The 18,308-nt window shown below is 44.1% G+C and overlaps 3 pseudogenes across 3 annotated transcripts in view; 2 read left to right on the top strand and 1 right to left on the bottom strand.

Moving 5' to 3' along the window:
* LOC309657968 (MARCKS-related protein pseudogene) overlaps positions 1 to 8,508 on the bottom strand; it is a 43,699-nt pseudogene extending 35,191 nt beyond the window's left edge. Inside the window, exon 1 of the transcript XR_014268808.1 lies at positions 4,873 to 8,508. The product of XR_014268808.1 is annotated as an MARCKS-related protein pseudogene (transcript). The remainder of the gene's footprint in view (positions 1 to 4,872) is intronic.
* On the top strand, positions 1,932 to 3,474 carry LOC309657697 (transcriptional adapter 2-alpha pseudogene; annotated as a pseudogene). The gene has a single exon. The product of its transcript is annotated as a transcriptional adapter 2-alpha pseudogene (transcript).
* Positions 8,190 to 14,661, top strand: LOC309658001 (large ribosomal subunit protein eL33 pseudogene; annotated as a pseudogene). Its single transcript has one exon. The product of its transcript is annotated as a large ribosomal subunit protein eL33 pseudogene (transcript).
* The last annotated feature ends 3,647 nt before the right edge of the window (positions 14,662 to 18,308 follow it).

Below are 18,308 nucleotides of genomic sequence, written 5' to 3'. Positions count from 1 at the left end.
GAAATTTTAATAATTGGAAAATCCAACAATCTGGAAACCACTGGTCTAAGATGATAATAGTTTAATAACAATGGAACTTTTAAAAAAATGAAATCTTAAGGGACTTCCCTGGTGGTCCAGTGGCTAAGACTCCACGCTCCCAATGCAGGGGGCCCAGGTTCGATCCCCGGTCAGGGACCTAGAGCCCACATGCTGCAACTAAGGGTTCTCATGCCGTAGCTAAAGATCATGCATGCCGCAGTTAAGACCTGGCTCAGCCAAATAAATAAGTACTTTTTAAAATAAATAAATAAAAATGAAATCTTAAGTATAATACAAATATCCAAAACAAATATACGTTACATGAAATGTATCAATATACATTTATTTTCCCCCAACTTTTTATTCCCAAAAGTTCAAAACTACAAAAAGTTGAAAGAATGAGTACCTGTGACACATTTTCTTTCTCTCTTTCTGTTTACTGGGTTATTAGAAAGTTTCCGATAGCATGACATTTCACTACTAAATAGTTCACATTACGTGTCTATAAGAATAAGGCCGTTCTCCCACATAATTACTATATCATTATTGTGGTAGTGTGAGTCATAGCCTCCAAATACATCCACATCCTAATCCCAGGAACCTGTAGATATGTTACTTCACTTCACATGGTAAAAGGGATTTTGCAGGTGTGATTAAGGATCTTGAGATGGGGAGATTCTCCTGGATTATCTCGGTGGGCCCCAGGTAATTACGAGGGTCTTTATACGGCAGGAGGATCCAGAGTTAGTTAGGAGATGACACGACAGAAGCAAGAGATTTGGAGTGCAAGGAAGGGGTCACAGGCCAAGGAATGAAGGCAGCTTTCTAAAGGCAAGGGAACAGATTCTCCCTTGAAGCCTCTAGAAAAGAATGCAGCCCTGTCAACACCTTAATTCTACACTCCTGACCTCCAGAACTGTAAGAGAATAAATTTGGGTTGTTTTAAGTCACTAAGCGTGTGATAATTTGTTACAGCAGCAAGAAAACAAATACAATTATTAATTCAATACTGTCATGTGAAACAGAGTACATATTAAAATTTCCACAAAGGTACCAAAAGTGTACCTTCTGCTTTCTTCCTGCCTTCCTTTTCTTGGTGTGTTATTGGGTTTGGTCCAGGATCCAGTTAAGGTTTGTATATTGCATTTGATTGTCATGTAGTATAAGCTTTTTTTTTTTGTCTGTCTAATTTATGCATTGTATTTATTTTGGGCGGTGTTGGGTCTTCGTGGCTGCGCGCGGGCTTTCTCTAGTTGCGTGGAGCAGGGGCTGCTCTTCGGTGCGGTGCGCGGGCTTCTCACTACGGTGGCTTCTCTTGCTGCCGAGCACGGGCTCTAGGCGCGCGGGCTTCAGTGCTTGTGGCACGCGGGCTCTAGAGTACAGGCTCAGTAGTTGTGGTGCCCGGGCTTAGTTGCTCCGCGGCATGTGGGATCTTCCGGGACCAGGGCTCGAACCCATGTCCCCTGCAGTGGCAGGCGGATTCTTAACCCCTGCACCACCAGGGAAGCCCTAAGCTTACTTCTAAAGTTAAAATTTACAGCAATTACTTGCTGTCTTGATCCACATTAGAAACTGGAAACTACAGAAAATCTCGAGCATTTCCTTTTCCTTTTCTTTTTTTTTGGCCGCGCCGCGCGGCCTGCTCGGTTTCAGTTCCCCAACCAGGGATAGAACCCGCGCCCTCTGCAGTGGAAGCGTGGAGCCCTAACCACTGGACCGCCAGGGAATTCCTAGGATCTCTTGTTTTTAACAGTTCTAGTTCTAAGGCTAAACTACCTCATCAGAAAGTATATATATAAAATATGTATCATGGCGCCTGCGCCGCACGGGAGCCAGCACGCAAGCCCAGGGCGCGCGCGCCGCTGGCGTTTCCTCGGCGCGGAGGAGGGGAATGAAGTAAGGGGGGCGGGGGGGGGGGGGGTCGTCAGCTTTGGTGTCTGTGTTGGCCAGTTCTGAAACCTCCTTGAAGGAGCCCTACATTGAGGAAGATCAAAGCAGCAGTCTTTGCCAACTGGGGAATGGACCGTTTGAGTTCCTTTAGCAGTGATCCCTCTGATAAGCCACCTTGCCGAGGCTGCTCCTCCTACCTCATGGAGCCTTATATCAAGTGTGCTGAATGTGGGCCACCTCCTTTTTTCCTGTGCTTACAGTGTTTCACTCGAGAATTTGAGTACAAGAAACATCAACGTGATCATACTTACGAAATAATGACCTCAGATTTTCCTGTTCTTGACCCCAGCTGGACTGCTCAAGAAGAAATGGCCCTTTTAGAAGCTGTGATGGACTGTGGCTTTGGAAATGGCAGGAAGTAGCCAATCAAATGTGCACCAAGACCAAGGAGGAGTGTGAGAAGCACTACATGAAGCATTTCATCAATAACCCTCTATTTGCGTCTACCCTGCTAAACCTGAAGCAAGCAGAGGAGGCAAAAACTGCTGACACAGCCATTCCATTTCACTCTACAGATGACCCTCCCCGACCTACCTTTGACTCCTTGCTTTCTCGGGACATGGCAGGATACATGCCAGCTCGAGCAGAGTTCATTGAGGAGTCTGACAAGTATGCAGAATGGGACTTGAGAGACATTGATTTTGTTGAAGATGACTCGGACATTTTACACGAATTATAAGAGACCATGGATTAATCAACCTTAGAAAGTTTCAGTTAATGGAACGGCGGTATCCCAAGGAAGTCCAAGACCTTTATGAAACAATGAGGCGATTTGCAAGGATAGTGGGGCCGGTGGAACGTGACAAGTTCATTGAAAGCCATGCATTGGAATTCGAACTCGGAAGGGAAATCAAGAGGCTCCAGGAATACAGGACAGCAGGCATTACCAACTTTTGTAGTGCCAGAACCTATGATCACCTCAAGAAGACTCGAGAAGAGGAACGCCTCAAACGCACTATGCTCTCGGAGGTTCTCCAGTACGTCCAGGACGGTAGCGCCTGCCAGCAGGGGCTCCGCCGGCAGGCTGCCATTGATTCTGGCCTGAGTTCTTCCGTACCAATGGCTTCGAATTCAGGTACACGAAGTGCACCGCCCTTGAACCTCACTGGCCTCCCTGGCACAGAGAAGTTGGATGAAAAAGAAAAGGAGCTCTGTCAGGTGGTGAGATTGGCCCCAGGAGCCTATTTAGAATACAAATCTGCTCTATTGAACGAATGTAACAAGCAAGGAGGCTTGAGACTGGCACAGGCAAGAGCACTCATCAAGATAGACGTGAACAAAACCCGGAAAATCTATGATTTCCTCATCCGAGAAGGATACATCACTAAAGCCTGAGGCTCTCCGGGCCTGGTGGGCCAAAGGACAGTACGGGCATTCTGGAGTTTTGCTTTTGAGCTGAATTCTCCTTGTAAAAAGAGGGGAAGAACCAAGGAAACCTTAAGTTGTATTCATGTCTACTTTCTTCTCCCCCCTGCTTTAAAATACTGCTGTTGTTGGTATTCTGCTGCAGCGTTATGTGCGAGATAAGCTATTATTAACTGTGTGTGGGCATTCATTCCTAACCCCTCTTGTAACTAAAACAAGAACCACAGCACCTCACATCACAGTGTTGGTAGAAATAGAACTAAACCAGTCTTTAGTCCCAGGAGTCCAGCTCAGATCCTTGTACTTGCTTGGGAGGTTGGTTTTCTGATTATCTGTTTTGTCTTCAAACATTACAGACAGATTTAAAATAAAGAGGTTATAGAGAGAGAAAGCTTTCTCTTTCTGTCTGAGGATTCTTTTAAGCTGACAACTTATGTTTATGAGCAAAGAGGAGGAAAATCTCCCCATGATGGTGTTGTCCCAAACTGCATCTTCAACTTTAATGTCTGGCTTTGTAAGTTGCAGTCTGGCTGTCTAATCTGCAGTAGACTCTTGAGGAGGTGACACTGGATATAAAATGTCTCTGTTATTTTTAGAATTAATGGATTAAAATGTTGTGCTACTTCAAATAAATAAATACATAATAAAATAAACATGTATCACACAAAAATCAACCAACTACACTTCAATTTTTTTGAAGTTTTTAGAAAAGCCAAGTTCCACAAGTGCAGCAGTTAGAACCACAGTCCCAGAGACGTGGGTCTCGCCTGAGGTGCTCACGTACTGCCTTGAAAGACCTTTGCAGACAAATAGGCCCAAGCCTCCACTTGAATTCAAGACCTCACCAAAGCCAGGTTAAGCGGATACTCTACAGCTAGCAACCGTCTACTGCACGATTGACTTGCTCCGTGCCAGGCCCCGTGCCGAGCACAAGAAGCAGTTCAAGTTCAGGCGTGGTGGTCTTCAACGTGCAAACATAAACCCGAAGCCCTAGGAACAAAGTGCGTTCTGCAGCTCCGTGAGTACATGCATTTCTGAAAACCGTGGGGCCGCTCGCGCTAAGGAAACGGTGGGCGCTTGTCTCGCGTCTCCTCCTCCCACCCACGGGTGCCGCCTTCCTCTAACCAGGGTCAATATCACCGCCCCACGCTACCACACGACTCCGCGAGCACCAGCTTCACCGTCCACACCAGACCCGCTGTCCGAAGACAACCTCACAGGAACGGAACACCACACCTTGCTCCCACAGAGGAGTCCAGCTGCTTACGAATAACAGCCAGAAACCGCAAGCACGGCTCGCCACTGTACTTCACTGGTCTCGCGCCGCCAACCGATGGGACTCCAGGTGCTTGCCCAGGGTCTGAAACCACACGGACATCACGCGCCTCACCGCGAAAACACCAACAAAACAACCATCAAGGGGAAAAACACGACACACCACACACCGAAAACAATCGCACCGAAAATAATCGCTGGACAAGAACAAACACACCGACACAAACACGACCTGCAACCAAACCAGAACCGCTCTACCACTCCTCTTTCCAGAACGGGGAACGCTACCGCCAAACCCACAGAAGAACAAAACATTCTTTTACTTTTTGTACAAAGTTATTAGCCTTGTGAAAACAAGGCCTCAAAAAATTGACGAGAAACTCAGAATTGTTTCTCTCCACGGAAATCTTTAGTAAAAGGCGAAAGATTTATGCGTTCTGAAGAGAAACCAGAGTATGGCGTCATAGCCTCTCACACAGGCCTCGGCTAACGGTAAGTCCCAAGACACCAATGGTAACTATTTACCCGCAAACAACGAGTGAGTTCTGCCATTATTTCAGACAATTCTCTGAAAATATCCTGATTTCGAGCGGGGGCGGGAGTCAAAAGAAATACAAGAATCTAGCCTTTTGAAAGTAGGCAAGACCCTGAATGCAATGCATTGTGGGTATGTAAATGAAGCCCGGTCACCAACCTCGCGCTTCGGCAAATGCCTTCGTTTATTAGTTTTCCTGCTCGGTCTAGAGCCACCACCAGGGGGCGGAGCAGAAGCCAGATAGGCATATAGTCGCCGAGTCCGACCAGAAAGTCTGTTTTTTTGTTTGTTTTTGTTTTGTTTTGTTTTGTTTTTAAGATAATTTCACAGGTTGGGGCAGATTTCCCTTTATTTTTTTAGTCTTCTTTTTTTTTCTTTTAAGTTTTATTTATATATTTATTTATTTATTTTTTGGCTGTGTTGGCTCTTTGTTGCTGCACGTGAGCTTTCTCTAGTTGCCGCGAGCGGGGGCTGCTCTTCATCGCGGTGCGCGGGCTTCTCATTGCGGTGGCTTCTTTTGTTGCGGAGCACGGGCTGTAGGCGTGCGGGCTTTAGTTGTTGCGGCACGCGGGCTCTAGAGCGCAGGCTCAGTAGTTGTGGCGCACGGGCTTTGTTGCTCCGTGGCCTGTGGGATCTTCCGGGACCAGGGCTCGAACCCGTGTCCCCTGCATTGGCAGGCGGATTCTTAACCACTGTGCCACCAGGGAAGTCCCAGAAAGTCTGTTTTATTTATTTATTTTTTTTTTTTAAGGGACGACATTTATTCCTTTTCCAAATGTTACAGTAAGACCAGGGGGAAGAAAATGGTCTTAGCAGTTAGAGAAAAAAAAAAAGTGCAAAGCTGGGGTTTGGCCGTTAAAAGTTATTTACAACAATGTGGGGGGAGGGAAGACAAGAAGTTGTTTCACATTACAGACCTCCCCCCAACCCCAAAGCTTAATACTTGCTTACAAGTCAAAAAAGAAACACAGTTGATTCACAAGCTGGAGGTTGCAACTTGAGTGAGACATTTAGAAAAACCTAGACGAGGGCAGTGTCCTCCCCCGCCCAGGTGCCACTGTAGGCACAGCACAAGAGACTACAAACAACAGGGCAAGGTGGACACTCAGGGTTTGGGAGTGTAGGCAACCCCACCTCTGGCTCAGGGATTTGGGGAGTAAACATAACCTACTTGGAGAAGAATTGGGGAAGACAACCAGCAAACTGCCTTCTGCGCGGCTGGGGACAGGGAAGGAGGTAGGGCCAGGGGCAGGAGAATTTCACATCACTAACCTAACTTGGGAAACTGCAAGGGACCATCTTCAACTGGCCTTAAGAGGAAGAGCAGATGGATGATGGTGTTGCCGCAATATCAGCTTCCCTGTGCACCAATGCCGAACAGAAATACGGAGACAGAGATTTTGGAGGAAGAGAGAGATGGCTTCATTTTTCTGCCAGGCAGAAGGGAAGACACAGCAGGCTAGCGCCTGAAGAACTGTGCCCCCATCTCCTTCGGGAATCGGAAAAGATTTTATACGTGGGGCTCGCAGTCTGGGATATATGATAAGGATCAAAGTAGTGAAGGTCTTGCATTCTTCTTCTTCCTGCGTTATTTCAAAACAGTCACTGCTGTTATCAGGCAGCCCGGTAATTGGGTCGGTTTGTCTCTGGGCTGTTGGCCTGCGAGCTTTTTTCTGAAGTGCAAATGCTACAGGGGGTGATTTGCTACAAGGCAGTGCAGGATGTAATTCACATAGTGTTAAAGAGTCATAGGTTCGGGATGTCCCTGGTGGCACAGTGGTTAAGAATCCACCTGCCAATGCAGGGGACACGGGTTCGAGCCCTGGCCCCGGGAAGATCCCAGATGCCGAGGAGCAACTCAGCCAGTGTGCCACAACTACTGAGCCTACACTCTAGAGCCTGCAAGCCACAACTACTGAGCCCACGTGCCACAGCTACTGAGCTCGCGCGCCTAGAGCTCATGCTCCACAACAAGGGAAGCAACCACGATGTAAAGCCTGCACAAGGCAAAGTAGAGTAGCCCCCACTCATCTCAACTAGAGAAAGCCTGTGCACAGCAACGAAGACCCAATGCAGCCATAAATAAATTTATTTTTTTGAAAAAAGGAGTAATAGGGCTTCCCTGGTGGCGCAGCGGTTGAGAATCTGCCTGCCAATGCAGGGGACACGGGTTCCAGCCCTGGTCTGGGAAGATTCCACATGCCGCGGAGCAACTAGGCCCGTGAGCCACAGCTACTGAGCCTGCGCGTCTGGAGCCTGTGCTCCGCAACAAGAGAGACCGCGATAGTGAGAGGCCCGCGCACCGCGATGAAGAGTGGCCCTCACTCGCCGCAACTAGAGAAAGCCCTCGCACAGCAATGAAGACCCAACACAGCCAAAAATAAATAAATAAATATTAATTTTTTTAAAAGGTAGTAATAGTTTAGCTTTGTGAAGTACAAATCTAGGTACAGACACTACAGGTTAGTAACAGTTTAAAAAAACAACTAGGAGTGATTAACTCTTTCAGGCCAGGTTATATTTCTTCTACAGCCTGTTCACTGTTCCCTTTATTTTCCTTGTTCTAAGGAGAGGGAAAACTTCATTTCTATTTGTGCTGCAACAATGGGAGAATTAACAAGAGGGAGAGGAGGAGAGTGAACGTGGCTCGGGGGCAACCGCTCCTTCCCTTCTGGGCACAGGAAGGCAGCCAGGGCACCAGGTCGAGGCAGTGACCTCACAAGGACAGCACAGTTTTTGCAGTTTAGAGATCACCCACCTGCCCCCACCCAGCTACTCATTCTGCTCGCTCGCTGGTGTAGGGCCCCCAGGGGGTGGATGCTCTGCGCCTGGGGCCCTGCCTCTTCGGTGTCTCCTCCCTTGGAAGCAGCACCAACCTCTGCCCCTTTGGCCTGGGGCTCCTGGCTGTCTGGTGGCGGCAGCCTTCCCTTCCTGGGCAGTGCCTCCCTTGCTGCAGGCACCGACCTCTCCCTGCTCCTGCCCTTCCTCTGTGGGTGAGAAGGCAGACGAGTCACCCCCTCCCTCCTTCCGATTTCTCTTGAAGGACAGGCCACTCAATTTGAAAGGCTTCTTCAAAGAGAATTTCTTCTTCTTGGAGGTCTCCTTGGCGGGGGTTAGAGGGGGGACGCTCCCCCTTGACCTCAGCGCCCTGGCTAGGGGGTGCTGGCTTGATGGCATCGCCAGGGGCCCCGGCTGCCTCCTCTGTTCCGTTCAGGGGGGCGACTCCCCTTCACCTTTGGGGGAGAAGTTTTCATTGCTTTTCACGTGGCCGTTCTCCTGTCTGTTGACCTTAGCGGGGAGGCGCCTGCTGCCTCCTCAGTGGTCACGCAGCCCCCGAGAGCCTTGGAGCTCTGACTGCCCATGGTGGGGCTTCTGCTGGGGGCGCCCCGAGCCGTCCCGGGCTCGCGCCCGCAGAGGATAGTTCAGTTGGGTGGGACTGGCCGGCGGAGGGGTTGGGGCTCGCGGCGGAGGGGGAAGGGGGCGGGAATCCAGCTGCACCCCTCTCCGCGTCCGACCTGCCAGCTGCGCCCGTCCAGCTCCGCGCCTGAATGCATGTTTGTTTGTTTACTGAAGTACATTTGATTTACAATATTATGTTAGTTTCAGGTGTACAGCATAGTGATTCAGTATTTTTGCAAATTATACTCCATTATAGATTATAGATAATGGCTATAATTTCCTGTGCTATACAGTATATCCTTGTTGCTTACCTATTTTATGATTTTGTTTTATAATACTCCAAATTAAAATTTCTCTTGAATTAAAAAAATTAAAATTGAATTTTTTTAAAGAGGCTTGAAAATAATTGTTTTCATACATTGATGCAACAAAAATGTATGGAACACTGTGTCAAACCCTGTGCTAGGCCCTAAGAGACAGGTATGTGTGATGAGCACTGATGACAATTTCAGTGACACATAGGCTGAGCAATAAAGGATCCATAGAAGTAGCGTGGTGAGGGGGGTCTAGGCAGAGAGGCACCATGAGCAGTGTGAGCCTGAGAGGTAAAAGGACAAGTGGCTAAATGACAGGACGAGATTGGGTCTTCAGTGCCAAACTAAGACTTTGGATTTACCTTGAGAACAATGGGAAACCTCTGAAAAGCTTTAAAGAATAATATGATCAGATTAGTGTTTTGAAGCAGCATCAGCATCACCTGGTGTTATCAGTATTATGAGTTGAATTGTGTCCCCCCTCCTCCAAATTCATATGTTGAAATGCTAACCCCCATTACTCAGAATGTGACTTCGTTTGGAAATAAAGTCACTGCAGATGTAATTAGTTTAAATGAGGCCCCCAGAGCTGTCAGACAATAAAGTTCTCTTAAGCCACCCAGTTTGTGACGCTTTGTCATGGTACCCTAGAAAATATACCTAATATACCTGGGTACTCGTTAGAAATGCAAATGACTGGGCCGCACCTCAGACCTACTGAATCAGAAACTCCAGGTGGGACCCAGATACCTGCATGTTAACAATCCTCCACATGATTCTGATGCAGGCTAAGTTGAGAACCACTGGACACCCATTCTGGCTAAAGTAAGGAGACTGGAGGGCAAGATGTTTGGGGGATGATTTAGGACTGAACAGTAAAGCCAGAGAGAAATAAAAGGCAGCCTGGACCAGGGGATTGCCAGGATTGCTCAAGGAGAAAGAGTGGAAAGTGAGGAGAGGAAAAAAAGTCTAGGATAGGTCCCTAGAGAACAGTGGCCTAAGGGAGGCGCGGCAGAAGGAACAGTGAAATTAGGAAGGCCAGAGGAAAAGCAGCAGTGTGGACAGCACAGAAATCAAGGGCAGTGCACCACAACTAGAGAAGCCTGCACCACAACGAAGAGCCCACGCCACAACGAAAGATCCCACACGCCTCAAGGAAGACCCCCTTGAGGCCGCAACTAAGACCCGACACAGCCAAAAAAAAGAAAAAAGAAATCAAGGGCAGAATATAAGTTTCAAGAAGGGAGTGGTTAGCTCTGTCAAATGAGTGATCAAGTGAGGTGGGGACAGAAAAGTCCATTGGATGCAACAACAAGGCAGTTGCTGGTGACCACGGGGGTGGGGGGTGATGGAAGCCCAACTGCAGGGAGCTGATGAGGGAGGCCACGGGAGGTAGAGAACTCAGGCAACGCTTCTGAGACATTGGGCCTGTAAAGCCAAATAGAGCCGGTAGCTGGAAGGGGTGTGGGATTAATGGCAGCCTCCCTCTGCCCCTTTTGTTAATATTAGGAGAGTGTTAAACATGCTTAAACACCTTGGGAAGGAGCCAGTACAGATGGAGAGAGTGAAGAGCCTGGAGAGAGAAATTAAAGGACAGATGAAGGAAGTTGGGGAGCGGGAGGGGAGGAGGATGGAGGTCAAGTGAGGTAAGAGGAAGGATCCAGACTCTGACTCCAAGGTGGCAGGAGGAGGAGGGGAGGGAGAGGGTGCAGTAGTAATCACCACAGTGAGGATCTCTGTGGAGCTGGCCCTCCATCCTATCCCTCACCAGCAGTTCCTCCTCCTCCCACCCCTCTGGCCCTTATATACCTCTACCTTTTCAGCATCTGCCCTGTAGCAGCTGAACTGCTGGAAAAATCAGACCACTGAGCCAGGCCTCTGATGAAGGTCCGGATATTACTCGACATGTCTCTAGTTGGCTCTGCTTCCCACTCTCGAGGCGCTCACTATATACCTTCTTCTCTCACCGAAACCATCCCACACCTCCTCCCCAGCTCTCAAGTTCAGCAGATAACCCCACTACAGAAGTTGCTGAGAAAGCAGAAGCTACTTCCTTATCTTCCCACGCCCCAACCTAACAGCGCCCAGCAGAGGGCCCCTTCCTCTGCCCTCCTCCCATCAAAGACCGTCCCCCTCCAGGGCACCAGCTATCTTTCCTCCCCGCTGGTTCATCCCTGCAGGCCAGGTAGCCTCCATCAACTCCCAGCTGAAAAAGAAAGGGAGAGGGTAAGACGGTGGAGGGGAGGACAGGAAGGGGCAGCGGGGGAGGGTGAACTTACTAGACCTACATCACCCTCCAACTGCAGTCTCCTTTTGGAATATAGTGATCAACCACAACAAAGAAAAAACTTCACTGGGTATTTTTGTTTCAGAGAAAAATTCGGACAGAAATCTCTTTATTAAAAACAAACTTTCCTACAGCCACAAGAGAACAAATGAAACTTTCATTCTAAACAATTAGTTTCCACTGAGTTTCACCTTGAAGCTTAGTAGTCTTTACTGTGGATGCATTTGCATCAACTGGTACCATTTTGAATTAATTAATTTTCATACTAGATGTTTTAAATGACTTTTGTAATTATCTAAACAGTGCTTTGAAATTGATTCAAACAGCAGAGATTTCAGGATACATTTAGGTGAAATAACTTCTATAGTAAAACAGAGTTCTTAGTTTTTCCCCTGGTCTCTACTTCCTCACTCCTCATTCTTTATTACTTTAAAAGTTCATCATGAACTATTTCTAACTCCACAGAAAAGTGTAGAGGACAAAAACACACCTGATACTCAGATTTAATAGATATGAACATTTTTTCAGATGTGCTTTAGATATGTTTGAAAAGTAAACAAAAGTTAACATAGCTCCCTTTCCTCCGTTTTGGAGCCTGTGGAGGCCTGCTGGGAAGAGGACTTTAAAATGATGAATATGTCTGGAAGACTCTGGTGCAAGGCCATTTTTGCTGGCTCTAAGCAGGGTCTCTGGAAGCAGAGGGAGCACACAGCTCTTCTGAGAACTGAAGGTGTTTATGCTTGGGGTGAAACCGAATTCTATCTAAGCAAGAGATGTCCATATGTGTACAAAGCAGAGACAGCACAGTGACTCCTGGTGGCAAACCAAACCAAAGAGAGTAACTGGGAAAAGGTAATTCATGCCCATGGAAACAATGGCATGGTTCCTGCCGAATTCTGAAGCAACTTTCCTGCTAAGGCCATTGAACACAGAATCTGTGTGATGCTGTATCCCTCAAGAATTTAAATTTATTAAAAAGTAAATAAATAAAAGTGTGGATGTTCTCTTATAAAAACAAAACAAAAACCAAAACCTTATATACACATTTGAAGCCTACATTTGTTCCCCCAATCCCATTTACTCCCCCTCTATCCATTGATACCTACTCCGCTGAAGTTGGTGTGTCCTCCATCCACCAACAAGGTCAGTCATGTGTTTTTCATGTCTTTTTTTAATACTTATTTTATTTTATTTATTTATTTGGTTGCACTGGGTCTTAGTTGCAGCAAGGGGGCTCCTTAGTTACGGCTCACCGGCTCCCTAGTTGCAGCATGCACGTGGGATCTAGTTCCCTGACCAGGGATCGAACCCAGGCCCCCTGCATTGGGAGCACGGAGTCTTAACCACTGCACCACCAGGGAAGTCCCAAGTTATGTGTTTTTTAAATTTAATATAATTATTAATATAATTAATAAATAAACAAATCATTAAAATAATTAATTAATTAAAGAAATATATATTTAATATAAATATCTTACTTCATCCATCCTTTGGTAACTTCCTTTTTTTGGTCACACAGTGGGGCTTCTGGGGATCCTAGCTCCCCTAGCTCCCTGACCAATGATTGAACCTGGGCCCTCAGCAGTGAAAGTGCAGAGTCCTAACCACTGGACCGCCAGGGAATTCCCTGTAACTTCCTTTTTTAAGAAAGATATTTATTTATTTATTTTGGCTGCACTGGGTCTAAGTTGCAGCTCGCGAGATCTTCGTTGCGGCATGCGGGATTTTTTTTTTTTTTAGTTGTGGCATGCAGGATTTTTTTTTTTTAGTTGCAGCATGCGGGCTCAGAGTTGTGGCATGTGGACTTCTTAGTTGTGGCATGCGCACATCTTAGATGTGGCATGTGCACTTCTTAGTTGTGGCATGCAGACTCTTAGTTGCTGGATGCATGCGGGATATAGTTCCCTGGCCAGGAATTGAACCCAGGCCCCCTGCATTGGGAGCGCGGAGTCTAACCCACTGGACCATCAGGGAAGTCCCTAACTTCCTTTTTTTTTTAATTCAACATTACATTTTCAAGATTTATTTGTGTTGGTATCTGTAAACCTAGTTCCAGTACATCCATTTTATTTTCTGCACAGTATTCCATTGTTTGAGTATACCACAATGCCTAGGACATCCAACAAAGGGACATATAGTGACATTACTATAAAAAACTCTCTCCAACTCCAATCTATTTATTTATTTTAAGGTTTCTTAGATCTTTTACTTGTGAAAACAAAAATAAGAATAGAATTGGCAACAAACTCTGTCTCACTTTATGTATACCAACTGAAAAATAAAAGTTTGTTCATCTCATTAGATGTATTTCCAATAAATTTTTACTTTTTAGTAAATTTTTACTTTGTTTTTTACTTTACTTTTTACTTTTTAGGTTGAAAATTCTTATCTTGCTTTGATCAATCATGTACTTAGAATGATAATAATTCAACCCAGAAGATGTGTTTTAACACTCAGAGACTTAGGTAACAAGTAATCTTTTAAAAATACATAGAGAGAAATACATGTGAGTATCTTCTCATGTTTATTGGTAATTCCAGTTTCCCATTCCCGGAACTGCCTGTTCTGGTCTTTTATCCATTTTTAACTTGTTTTTTATCTTTTGCTTATTGATTTGTAGGGGTTCTTACTCTTTATATTGAGGAAACTAAACCTTTGACAGTTTATATGTATTGCAAGTTATTTCCTGTAGTCTGTCAGTTGTTTTTTTATTTGTTTATTATCATACAGAAGTTTTAATATATTCAATTCATGAATTTTCACTTTATAGTTTTCTAGATTTTAAGAAATCTTTCCCTACCCTAACGTTATAAAAATATAGTCGTATTTTCTTCTGAAAGTTTTAACGTTTTTACAATTGAATCCCTAATTATCTAGATTTTTTTTCTGTATGATGTGAAATAAAGGCCTTATTTTATTTTATGGAGCATTGTCTGCAGCATCCTTGGAGACAACCTGACATCCATCACTGGGAGAACAGCAGGTAAAATGGGTAAAATGTACTGTTATGCAACAGTTGGAAATAATGTATTAGATGTCACATTGCATCAAAAATAGAATGTTTAGTGATAAAAATGAGATGCACGATACAATAATATTAATATAACTTTTAAAATCCTTGCACGTAAATAATACATGCACACAATACCCATTTTATAAGAACAAAAAACAAGAAGATATATATTAAACATAGTGGGATATTTGCCTGGGAAAAGAAGGTGAATGAGAATAAAATAAAGAAATAATTAATGATAAATAGATAAATGAATGAATAGCAAGAGGAGCCTTCCATAGACCACTGATGATAATGTCATGAACCCAGGAGAATAATCATCTCGTGAGGGCCAAAGATGATAGATAGATAGATAGATAGATAGATAGATAGATAGATAGATAGATAGACAGACAGACAGATAGATAGATAGACAGACAGATAGATAGACAGACAGACAGGCAGGGCTGCTATGAAAAGAGAAAGAGAGGCAGAGAGAGAGAGAGATAGAGGGAGGGAGGGAGAGAGATGGTAGGCAAGAAAAAAGAATGGAAAATCGAAGAAGGAAGGAGGCAGACAAATCAAACTGAGTTGTCTTCAAGGAGTACACAATCTAATAAACAAAAAGGTCCTACTCTATAGCACAGGGAACTATATTCAATATCCTTTGATAAACCATAATGGAAAAGAATATGAAAAAGAATATATATGTGTAACTGAATCACTTTGCTGTATAGCAGAAATTAACACAACATTGTAAATCAACTATACTTCAATAAAATTTTTAAAGAAGAGTACACAATCTAGGGGAAATTATTCATGTGCCTGGAAAAACATAAATACTGTAATCATAATTCAAGCAGTGGAAGAGAGTGGTGTAAGGGAAGGGGCAGTGCTGAATGGGAGCTGAATTTCTTCTCAGGAGTCCTAAACTATAACGCCTTGGCTTGTCCCTTAATAGGCACTATCAAGATCTCCAGAACCAGCAAGTTATCTCCTCACCACAGGCAGTATTCAAAGCAGAAGGCAGATACTGCTAAATAGCATTTAAAAACAAACAAACAAACTATTACTCACTTTTTCTCTACATCCCACCTCACACCCCATTTCTGTCATCAGAAGCAACCGCTGTTAACTCTCAGCTGTTTCTTCTACTGGATATGGCCTGTGTTTCAGAATAACAGACTATACTGTTGCCTAAGTCACTAATTTTATTTATTTTTTATTTTTAAAAAATTTAAAAAAATTTTTTATTGACTTATACTTGATTTACAATGTTGTGTTAGCTTCAGATGTACAGCACAGTGATTCAGTTACATACATATATACATATATATATATTCTTTTTCAGATTCTTTTCCCTTATAGGTTATTAAAAAATAATGAGCATAGTCCTGTGTGCTATACAGTAGGTCCTCGTTGGTTAAGTCACTAATTTTAAACATTATTTCTTGATTTATATTAAAAAAACAAAATTCAACTGAGCAAATTTTAATGATCTTATTGGCTTTATTCAATGATTCATGAACTGGGCACTGTCCAATGTAGCAGAGAGAAAGGAGCTCGGAGGAGCTGTACAAGATGAAAGACTTTTATAAGCAGAAGGGAGCAGGAACAAGGAAGTTGTACTCTGCCAAAAGTCGGGTTGGTCGTGACAAAGTTCCTTTCCTTTAGGGGAGGGCAGGGGTCTATCAGGCAGATGACCTTACTAGTACTGACCAGGCAATTCCTGATTGACTGGTTTAAGATTCCATTTCTGGGAGAACCAAAACTGTAATTAAGCCTCAGTCTGGTGATGTGCGGTTTAGCACAAGCAACTACATTTTAGGTGTTTTGCCTTGTTTCTGACACTTACCATCAAGTGAGATGAGGATGTTTTCTCCCTCACGCCCCTTCTTCCCCATGCCCATCATCCCCATGTGATTGTATTTCAACATTCAATATTGTTTGAGCCAAGCCAAGTAGAGTTCTATGATTACCTTTCTTACCATGTATAACTTTTTATTTTCCTGGAGTTTAAAAAGTGCCTCACTGGGACTTCCCTGGTGGTCTAGTGGTTAAGACTCCGCACTCTCTCAATGCAGGGGGCACAGGTTTGATCCCTGATCGGGGAACTAAGATCCCGCATGCTGCACGGCGCGGCAAAAAAAAAAACCTAAAAAAAAAAAAAAAGTCCCTCGTTTTAAAAACCTTTCTATTTTTTCTATTTTAAAATTATGAAGTGGACTTCCCTGGTGGCACAGTGGTTAAGAATCCACCTACCAATGCAGGGGACACGGGTTCCATCCCTGGTCCAGGAAAATCCCACATGCCATGGAGCAACTAAACCTGAGCACCACAACTACTGAGCCCATGCACCACAACTACTGAGCCCATGCGCCACAACTACTGAGACTGCGTGCTGCAACTACTGAAGCCCATGCGCCTAGAGCCTGTGCTCTGCAACAAAGAGAAGCCACCGCAATGAGAAGCCTGCGCAACACAATAAGAGTAGCCCCCGCTCGCCGCAACTAGAGAAAGCCCACATGCATCAATGAAGACCCAATGCGGCCTAAAATTTAAAAAACTAAATAAAATAAATATAAAAATAAATAAATAAACTCAAGAGAAGTGTCACTTTTGGCCTTATCCTCTCCACCCCATCCCCTCCACCCTGTGTTCCCCTGTGTTCATTAGTTTCTGGTTTATCTTTACGTGTTTCTTTTTGAAGAAAAAAAAAAAACATTATCATCATTATTATCACACATTTTATTTCCTTTAACAAAAGGTAACATACACGTTACTTATTTCACTTAATAATACACCCTGGAAATCAAGCAACATCAGTTTATAGAGATCTCCCTCATTCTTTTGCGGCTGCACAGTACTCCATTGTGTGGACATACTATAGTTTATTCAGTCAGTCCCTATAGGTGGGAATTTCAGTTGTTTACAGAATTTTGCTATTACGGATAATACTGAACTCATAGCTTTGTGCATATGTCTTTTCATATTTCTAAGTGTGTATTTTGGGATAAATTCTCAGAAGTGAATTGTTGAGTCAAAGTCTAAATTCACATGTAGTTTTGCTAAATACAGCCAAATTCTATAGTTTGTTTCCAACTGTGCTCCCTCCAGCAACATATGAGGGTGTCTGTTTCCCCACAGGTTTGTCAACAGGATGTTGTCAAGTTTGTAAATTTCTACCTATCTAAATGGTGAAAAATGGTATCTCAGTGTAGTTTTAATTTGCATTTCTCTTTTTTATAAGTGAAGTTGAGTATTTTTTCTCTTTTTTATAAGAGAAGTTGAGTATATTTTTCATTTTTGTATCTTTTGTGTGTGTGTATTTTCTGTTTATATCTTTTGTCCGTTTTTATGTTTGCTCTTTCCCCTCAATTTTTCTCGGAAACCTGCATTGCCATCTTTCAGCCATGCATCACAGAAAGGAGAAGTTTCCCTTTATTTTAAAGAGCTCTCTGTGTGTTAAGGACATTAGTTCTTTATCTGCCATGTATCGTTAAGTTGCTAATATTCTCTCCCAGTTTTTCATTTGGCCAAGCAGGTGTTTTTTAATGGAGTCAAATTTATAAATCTTTTATCTCTTCTGGATTTTGAGTTATAGTTCAAAAGGCTTTCTTCACACACGGATTATTAAGAAAAATACACTCATGTTTTCTTCTACTATTGCATGTAGTTTCATTTTTTTTAAATTTATTTATGTATTTATTTTGGGGTTTCTCTAGTTGTGGAGAGTGGGGGCTACTCTTTGTTGCGGTGCACGGGTTTCTCTTGTTGCAGAGCACAGCCTCTAGGCGCCCAGGCTCAGTAGTTGTGGCTCGCGGGCTCTAGAGTGCAGGCTCAGTAGTTGTGGCACATGGGCTGAGTTGCTCCACGGCATGTGGGATCTTCCTCGACCAGGGCTTGAACCCGTATCCCCTGCATTGGCAGGTGGATTCTTAACCACTGGGCCACCAGGGAAGTCCTAAAATACTTCTTTTAAATCTCTTTTTCACTGATTTCTACCTTTTCCCCTCTCATTTCTTTGAATCTCAACTTTGTAGTTCTTTTTCAAATTATTGAACAAGGCATCAGTTAGGAATATTTTAGTTAGGTATGTTTTCAGTTGCTGATTAAAGAAAACATGAATAATGGTGGCTTAAATAAGCAAGTTGGGGGACTTCCCTGGTG

The sequence above is a fragment of the Balaenoptera physalus genome (genome assembly GCF_965194825.1).
Source record: "Balaenoptera physalus genome assembly, chromosome: 1".
NCBI classification, from domain to species: Eukaryota; Metazoa; Chordata; class Mammalia; order Artiodactyla; family Balaenopteridae; genus Balaenoptera; species Balaenoptera physalus.
This window is presented reverse-complemented; position numbering and strand designations above follow the sequence as displayed.